Genomic DNA, 7500 nt, shown 5'->3' on the forward strand with positions numbered 1-7500 from the left:
TCTCACATCCCTACAGGAGACTAGAGAGAACGATGGTCTTGTACATCTTCAGCTTCGTGGACTGTCTGATATTGTGCTAGTTCAGGACAAGTGATCTCAGACGACCGAGAGCTTGGCTCGCTTTGCAGATTCTGGCGTTGCCTAGACTAATGGTGAGACTGAAGAGACGGGAGATTTCAGCAAACTTGTTGACGATAAGCTGGAGGTCAGACTTCCTGTGTGCCACGAGGGCACAGTCATCAGCAAAGAGTGCTTCCAAGATGACTTCTTTGTCTTGATCTAGGCGCTGAAGCGGCGAAGATCAAAGAGAGATCCGTTCAACCTGCACACACACACACGCACACGTCCATATATATATATATATATATACACACACATACATATACATATATATATACACACACATACATATACATATATATATATATATATACACACACACACACACATATCCATATATATATATATATATATATTGCCAGCAGTCCAGGTATGCAGGTGTGCAGGAAGCAGCAAGAGTGGTCGCCATCACCTTGCAATTTTCTCATCAATAACAGAACATCGGGGATCGATGCCACCATTATCACTGATCAATCTTGCCAGTTTGCACTCCAGGCTTTGACTCAAAGTGCTTTGAGTGAACCTCACCGGCTTGTCTTTGCTCTCTCTCTCTCTCTCTCTCTCTCTCTCTCTCTCTCTCTCTCTCTCTCTTTCCCCACTCTCTCTGTGAGGGAATTGGTGCACCTGAAATATGTTTGATAGTGTTCTGTTTTGTTTTGTTTTGTTTTCACTGCAAATAAAGTAATATCTTGTGGTAATGTAATCAGCAGAACGCCAAACACATATCAAGTGATGGATTTTTTTTCTAGGGTATATCCTTGGAGAATATAATTCTGTACTATCGGAACAGCATGCATCTATTCCCAGCACAGGGTATAGAATTGGTGTTGAAGCAAATTTCGTTGCTTTGAATTGTTTGTACAATTCTTCTTCTTCTTCTGTCTATACGATAAACATCAATTCATCTTTCTTGTATGACATACACTGGGTATTTTCGTGTATTATCTCTGACAGAGTATATGGAATCTTTAACCTTAATATTTTGTCTTCAACATGTTGAATAAAAAAAAGAATAATGAAAGAAGATACAGGCAATAGCATAGCTGTTTATATTAAGTAAAGCTTTATCTGTGAGATCGTCAAAAAATCTTCACCAATCAAAATATCACCAAACAGGCCCTGTCGGGAACTGAACACGAAACTTCGGTTTAAAACCCTCATGTTGTAACTATTTGACAGCTGTGCCCGACTTTTATTGTTGTTATTGTTGTTGTTGTCTTTGAAATCACGAATATAGTTCAGTTGTTTTTGGAAGAGGTAATCATTTGTAAATAAACTAGCATAGGTAGTAAAATCATGTGGCTATCGCTCTCTCTCCTCAGAAATGGGTGGGACGGCGGTAAAGATGTAGCAAAATGTTAGAGGAGGAATCAAAGACAGAGAGGTGAGCAGTATTCTATGTAAATATTGTAAATTCCGTCTTCTGCAGTGGTTTATTTTTCTTTCTTTGTTTTATTTGCTTTGCAGTTGTTGTTCTTGTTCTTGTGCTTTTATGCGTCTTTGCTCCGCTTTTCAGTTTGCCGGGAAAAGGCTGTTAAATTTGCTTTTGCAAGTAACAGCGCTCTTTAAAAAACAAAAACAAAACCTCCCTCTCTCTTGATATTATCATGAAATGGTGAAGAAAAAAAAGTCATGAACTCGTGTCATGATATCAAAGACCACCCACATGATATTAGACCTCCTCGAATCGACCATAACCCCAGCACGACCAAATTATCTCTCTTTCAGTGTGAGGACACGCCCACAAGTCACACACACACACACACACACACAGAGCAGAGAAACTGATTACATGTCCGTCCGTCTGATGTCCAGCAGAGCTCCGCCCCTCCCAGCGTTATGAAAGCAAGGTGTGAAGCGCTATCGCCCCGCAAGCTCGCGCGCTACGGATTTTGATTGACTCGCTTATCGATTGCCACGGAGTTAATTTCAGCCTCCCCTTTGTGCAGGTCTCTTTTGCATGGCTAATGTGCACAGGACCTGACCAGCCGGGAAAGGTAGTCATTTATAATAAGTGAACTGGCCCCATGGTCACTTCTGGCGGAGGCCCAGCTAGCTGACCAGGTAAGGTTTGTCACAAGTTTTGAAATGGACGTGGTAACTAACAGTCGCTGAGGAACGGTGTCGATCCACAGAAAGAATGCTGATTTGTGATGAAGGTTTGTTTGTGACAGTTTTGATATGGATATCGCAGCAGTCAGTAGTGAACAGCAGGTGAATGTTTAAGGAATATACGTTTAAGCGTATCACACACACACACACACACACACACACACACACAAGTTTAAGCTGAACGTAATCACCCAAACTGGTTTTAATCGAAGCTGTTTTCTTATCATCATCGCCACATGTGTTCTTCATCTTTAAGGGGCTCAATTTTGAAGTGGTATGCTGCCTAAAGGTTCAATTTTGAAATAGTATGATGGTATATGGCACAGTTCTGAAATGGCATGTTGTATTGTGTGGCTCAAGTTTGAAAACGATAATTGTTCTGTATGCTGTCGGTAAGTTGCCACATGATGGTTTAGAGTTCATCAACACCGGTGATTGGACTGACTCGTCACGGACTCGAAAAAAAAGAGAAGAATTTTTATTAATTAGACCGAATAATGAATGATTCAGTTTACAACAATCCTTATACCAAATTCTTAGATTTATGAATGACCTTTTCAAGAAACCATATAAACCAGATATAAAATCATGGAAGTATATACCTTTTCTCATGTTGGCCGTGAGATCAATATTCACGGCCTCCAATGACTGAACTGTTTCTGGCAAATAAGTATGAACTTTTACCCATTCTGCAACGATTCTGACATGAATATCTCTCTTAGTTGTTCAGCAAAGTAAATAAGGAATATGTATTGTTACTCTTCAAAAGGCAAAGTCACGTAATCCAAATCACCACAAAGACACACAATTCAAACCACAACAAAGGCATATAATTCAAACCAAAAGACACATGATTCAGTCAAACAAGAAAAGCACATCAATTTAAACCATTCACACCACAGCCTGGAAGTCACTGGGATTAATTCTCTGTACCCCTGTGATTCACCCGGATCTGGTGGCAGCGCAAGCTGATGAAGAGTGTGGTTTGAACGATGTCTTTGTGTGATGAATAGTGTGGTTTGAATGATGTCTTTGTGTGATGAAGAGTGTGGTTTGAATGATGTTTTGTGTGATGAAGAGTGTGGTTTGAACGATGTCTTTGTGTGATGAAGAGTGTGGTTTGAATGATGTCTTTGTGTGATGAAGAGTGTGGTTTGAATGATGTATTTGTCTGATGAAGAGAGTGGTTTGAATGATGTCTTTGTCTGATGAAGAAGTGCATATTCCTTATTTAACATTTCTCTCCTCTTCACTATTTGTCACAGTCATATGATTCTGGTCTCTTGGAACCAGCTGCCAGGGCCTGCTTGCATTAGACGATCTTTGCAGTGCTAAGTTTGCTTAGTTAAGAATGTTCCTAAGTACATGGAATTTACCGTGGAGTTGAGAACGTTCTTTACGACAAGCCAACTTAGCGCTGCTACTTTCGCTCATGCAACCCACACCAGGGAAATATGTACCGTCACTGTGTGCTCATGTCTGGGAACACGTGTGGTTTGGGATCCCCAACAGTATGGTAGAAGTCTGGTTTGAAATAAGTTAGTTCCTTTTAGATCTACGTTGGAATATATTTATGCAGAATGATTTACATATAATGTAATAAGACATAAAAAATTTTTTTTTTAATTATGTGTACGAGATTGGTGGATGAAAAATCTTACGGGGGTTAAAAAAAAAAAAAAAAAAAAAAGGTGACAAGCACGTGGGTGGTCGCAGATAGGGTTTTCAAGACAGGGGTGAATCGACACCACTGGACATCACAACGAAAACAAACAAACAAACAAAACAAACAACAACAACAACAACAAAATAAGACTCAGCAAAACACAAAAAGAGGGGGGAAGGGAGGGACAGTAAGTTTACCCCATACTCAATCTCTGACTGGAGCACACACACACACACACACACACACACACACACACACACACACACACACACACACAAAATAAAACCCAACCCAAAAACTGCTTTTTGGTGTGTGTGTATGTTTTTTTTTTTACATGAAGTTGTAGGTAAATAATGAAGATCTCGAGCCAGTTCAACCCCCTCCCCTCTCTGTCTCTCTCTGTCTCTCTGTTCACATCTTTCCGTTTTTGTTTGTTTCAAATGGTTATTACATATAATCTGATCTATAATTTCGTGAGCCTAAACTTTTCCGGCCTTGTTCTACCCTACATACGTTTTTCTTCCGTTTTGTCATTTCTTTGATCTTTCACTGTTGAAATTACTATGACGAATGATTTTTCTTCTTTAAAAAAAAAAAAAAAAAAAAAAAGGATTTACTGTCGAAAATCATCATATTATCTGTGAACAGAATACATATATATGTCTCAGTTTTATTTTCTTCTTTGTTCTCTCATTCAGAAAAAAAACGAATAACAGTACCAAATCAGGCGTTTCATGCCGCATGACATTTTTTGCGCTCACAACACGCTTTTGTTATAATCGTATTTTTGTGTCAGTATTTTGATGATGGTGATGATGGTGATGGTGATGATGATGATGATGATATAGATACTTATATAGCGCCTATCCTCGGTAGGAGACCAAGCTACAAGCGCTTTACTTGGGGTCATTTGCATAACAGGCTACCCACCTGGGTAGAGCCGACTGACGGCTTCAATTGGGTGCTCGTAATCTGTTTCCTGTGTCATTCACTGAATCAGATTTCAGGCACGCACACATGCAAACTCACAGAGACATGTAACATTTTACATCACGACATTTGAAATATTCTATCGAATGTCATTCTCTTCTGGTTATTACTCAAAATGTATATCAAAATGGCTGTTACTGTGCCCAGTATGTCTATAAACAAGAGGGAGTGCCGGACTGAATATGAATTAAAAAAAAAAAACAACAAACATTGTTGTAAGAGGACCAGGTGAAGTTGTGATACATTTATTCAAAGCATGACTACAACCTTCTGATCACAGACATATGACAGCCTGCTGTCTGGAAATGTGTTTCGGAAAGTTTTAAAAAAAACATTGACAATAGTAAATTAGATCATTAACGCTGATTTGCCCGTGATTGCTTAAAATTGCATGCATGCATGTATGTATGTATGTATGTATGTATCTATTGAGAAAATCATCCATGTTAGATTGATATGTCCATATAATATCTCTCTCTCTCTCTCTCTCTCTCTCTCTCTCTCTCTATATATATATATATATATATATATGTGTGTGTGTGTGTGTGTGTGTGTGTGTGTGTGTGTGTGTGTGTGTGTGTGTGTGAGCGAGTGTGTGCGTGTGTGTGTGTGTGTGTGTGTGTGCGTGCGTGCGTGCGCGCGCATGCGACCGTCTATCTCTATATGTATATCTGTGATGCGGTGCGCACGCGTGAATGTGGCTGTGCTCATGCGTGGGTGTTTGTATGTGGTGCTGCGAGTGTGCGTTCTTTGTTTCTTTGTTTGTTTCTTTCTTTCTTTTTATTGTTTTTTTTGGGGGTGTGTGCGGTGTTTTTAATTCAGTTTTCCACGTATCCTGATTTAATTCAAGACTTAAATAACTGTTTTAAGTTTTTTGGTGCAGATGCTTTTGTTTTATTGCTTGTTATTTTTCTCGTAAAAAAGGAAAAGAAAGGAAAAAAAAGAATCAAAGTAAAATATGTTTGACGTTTGCATGTAGGAAAATAAATGAAAAAATAATCATATAAATACATAAATTGAAAATGAATAAACGAATAAAGAAAGAAATCAATATATAAATAAATCAATGAACAAATAAATAAACAAATAGATAAACAAATGAATAGTGAATAAAGATTGAACTTTAAAAAAATTAATCCACCAGATTAAATAAATCAATCAATGAGTCAATCATTCACCCTACACAAGGGCTGACAGGACAGAATGAGATAGATTCAGTGACAAATTACTAGTACCTGTAGTGACAGCATCTCACTCAGCCCATACCGGTCTCTGAACCACAACCTTGTGCAGACTGACAGGAGCGGCTGTGTGAGTTGTTACAGCAAGAAGAAGAGGAACAGAAAAAAGAAGAGAGAGAGAGAGAGAGAGAGAGAGAGAGAGAAGAATTTAAAGTTGACGATTTATGTATTTTGTGCTCTGAAAACTACAACAACAACACCAATACAACAGTATAAATTTTAGTCTCAGCGCGCATGTACGTGTGTTCTTCCATGATGTATTCACTTTTTGATTTTGATTCGATTTTTTTTCTGACTGGACTGCAATGTCCCATGGTTTTCATTTGTAAAAAAAAAAAAAAAAAAAAAAAAAAAAATGCAGAGCAATGGAGATCGAATAAAATTATTCTCCTCTCCTTTCCCACCACCCAACCCAGTTTCGTTAAATTCGATGTACTGGCTTTCTACTAGCCTTTGTTTTTCTTTCTTTCTTTCTTTCTTTCTGTCTAATTTCATGGTAGTCAAACAAGTGTTGCTGTGGATGCTTCAAAATCAGGCAGCCCCATTTGCCCGTGCACTCTTCTCCTCATATGTGTACCCTACTTTTCAAAATTTATTTATTTATTTATTTACTTATTTATCCGTTTATTTATTTATCTGTTTATTTGATTATCTGTTCATCTATTTATCTAGTCATGTATTATTTTATTGTTTTTTTTTAATTTTAATTTCTAATCATTCATTCATTCGTCTGTGTCTGTATTCATTCTGTTTCTTGATTTATTTACTTGCATATTCCTAGGATTATCTATTAGTTTATTTGCATGTATATATTATTCATAACACACACACACACACACACACACACACACACACACACACACACTCACTCACTCACTCACTCACTCATGTTGCCCTGTTCACTGAGCTATGTTTTGGGTCTTATAGCGTTCAGATGAGAAACAAGACATATTTTGGACAGACTGTTGCGTGCTGCACTGTACCTCCGTTCTCTAAGTGTTCTAAGTTCCTTTTTTCTGTGTCATCAAACTACTGTTTTATGTCTTTGTATACTCGACTGTTGTGTTCGTTTTGCTTGGTGATACTTTACATCGTTTTGGTATGATTACTTTATATAAATTCGTATGTGCACGTGAGCACGTGAAAGCACACAGACCTGCAGATACTTTTTTTTCTTTACACACACACACACACACACACACACAGAGAGAAGAGAGAGAGAGAGAGAGAGAGAGAGAGAGAGAGAGAGAGAGCTACGCAGGTACTTTTTTCTCCTTTTTTTATGTATTTATTTATTTTTAATTTGTGTCACTCTTTTTCTTCATTATGAAACTTATTCATTTATTTCTTTATTGTTATTTTTCTTATCAT

The 7500-nt window shown here is 37.9% G+C and overlaps 1 protein-coding gene across 2 annotated transcripts in view; it reads left to right on the plus strand.

Annotated features, from left to right (window-relative positions):
* The first annotated feature begins 2021 nt into the window (after nucleotides 1-2021).
* The window catches only part of LOC143292445 (uncharacterized), a 37732-nt gene continuing 32253 nt past the window's right edge, over nucleotides 2022-7500 (plus strand). The window contains exon 1 of one of the 2 annotated variants that reach the window (XM_076602723.1): nucleotides 2022-2279. The gene's annotated coding sequence lies outside the window, so the exon portion shown is untranslated. The remainder of the gene's footprint in view (nucleotides 2280-7500) is intronic. The other variant, XM_076602722.1, reaches the window with a different exon arrangement.

Source organism: Babylonia areolata, chromosome 18 (assembly GCF_041734735.1).
Source record: "Babylonia areolata isolate BAREFJ2019XMU chromosome 18, ASM4173473v1, whole genome shotgun sequence".
Classification (NCBI taxonomy): domain Eukaryota; kingdom Metazoa; phylum Mollusca; class Gastropoda; order Neogastropoda; family Buccinidae; genus Babylonia; species Babylonia areolata.